Genomic DNA, 1,916 nt, shown 5'->3' with positions numbered 1-1,916 from the left:
TAATAATTAGTTAATTTGTTTATAAGGCCATAACTTGTAAACTATTCAACTTACCGATTCCAGATTTCGTGTGAGTTATTAGACAGTGATAAGAAATGAGAGGATGCGATGCCAAAATGTTCTGGTAATAATAACGCAGTTTATAAATGTTTAATTCAAAAGTCATAAATAAACTTCTTCTGTTTATAACTTTTGATCTAATCAATATTTTTTTACGCTCGTGGGTTAATTTTGTAGGTCTTTTGAAGACGAAAAAAGAGAGTACTTTACTGTTTTCTCGTGGAAATGAAAGGAAAAAAGTTATAAGCGAAACACGTGAATATACAATTAACCACCCTATAAACAATCTTCTCCCCATTTTTATGACTGTAGAAACTAATATGTTATCGTACATAATATTTAGCATCTATAGTGATAAATTCAGCCTGCCGAAACAAAAAGTCGCGTCCAACTCTCTATTTCCTGGCCTACAACGCGCCTGAGACTATAAGCTGAGCGATAAAGACACTTTAATGGATTAAACAGTGCTATGTTGAAAGAACCTGGACATTCTCTTCAAGAAAGGTAATGTGAGTGACGTTGATAATTATCGACCCATAGCAATTGTTCCAATTATTGGCAAAATATTTGGAATAATAAATTAAACAGAGGCTCATCTCTAATAGTGAAAGCAATACCATCTTCAACAATGCTCAATATGGTTTTAGGAAACAAAAATCTACAGTTAGGGCATTAATGGCTCTAATTGAGGATGCAGTCTAGGGTCTTGAAGGAGGTTCAAACACATTTCTTACAATGTGTAAACTTACAAAGGCATTCGATTGCGTCATTATTGATGTGTTGCTGTCTACGTTAGAGTACTACGGTATTAGAGGGAGATCGCTTGCTTTGCTTTCCTCCTATTTATCTAATCGGAAACAATATGTTGTCTGTGAAGGTAAAGAATCAGACCTATTGCCCATTAAAAATGGAGTTCCCCAGGGATCGGTATTGGGACCGATACTATTTTTATATTATATTAATGATTTACCAGCAACTCTAAATGGTAAGTGTATTATATTCGCTGATGACACCACAATTATAGACAGAGGTAAATCAAATGTGAGCGGTGATAGTCTGAATAAAGCTAAACTGTGGTTCACTGCTAGCAAGCTAAAGTTAAACGAAAACAAAACACAATGTTTACAAATAAACTCAGACAGATGGGTTGATAAATCTGAGTCAGTAAAACTTCTGGGAATTGTTTTAGATACTTTCCTCAATTGGATACCCCATACGGACTATCTCTGCTCAAAACTGGCCTCGCAGGTTTTTGTGTTAAGGCATCTAAAACAATGTTTGAATAACCATGTATTGAAGATGGTGTATTATGCGAGTGTGCATTCCCATTTAACATATGGTGTACTGCTCTGGGCAAACTCGGTGAAAGCAGATAGTGTTTGCCTATCAAAAGGCGGCTGTGAGGGTTCTTCGGGGGGTGTCATTTGATGCTCCATGCAGAGCTATATTTCTCGAATAGGGCATACTTCAACTGCCTTGTATCTACATTCTTGAAACACTTAAAGAAATACGTCGAAATTTAAATAAATTTCGAACACATTCAAATGATCATAATTATGATACAAGGTTTGCGGAAAATTTAATTCAGCCGTATTCCCGAATCCGTACAACTAAGCTTAACAAATTGGATATAAATTTGTATAATAAATTCACAAATTATTACATTCAGACAAAGAATATGAACTTTGATCAATTTGTTAAGCTTGCTAAAGGTGAGTTACTCAAGAAATGTTTCTACACAGTAAATGAATATATCGATTATTTAAATGGATGTGACTGTAGATCTACCACCTAAATTTATGACTTCAAATGTACTAATGTATGTAAACGTGGTCAATAAACTAACTAACTAACTA

This window comes from Anoplophora glabripennis, unplaced genomic scaffold, assembly GCF_000390285.2.
Source record: "Anoplophora glabripennis isolate ALB-LARVAE unplaced genomic scaffold, Agla_2.0 scaffold231, whole genome shotgun sequence".
Taxonomy (NCBI): Eukaryota; Metazoa; Arthropoda; class Insecta; order Coleoptera; family Cerambycidae; genus Anoplophora; species Anoplophora glabripennis.
This window is presented reverse-complemented; position numbering follows the sequence as displayed.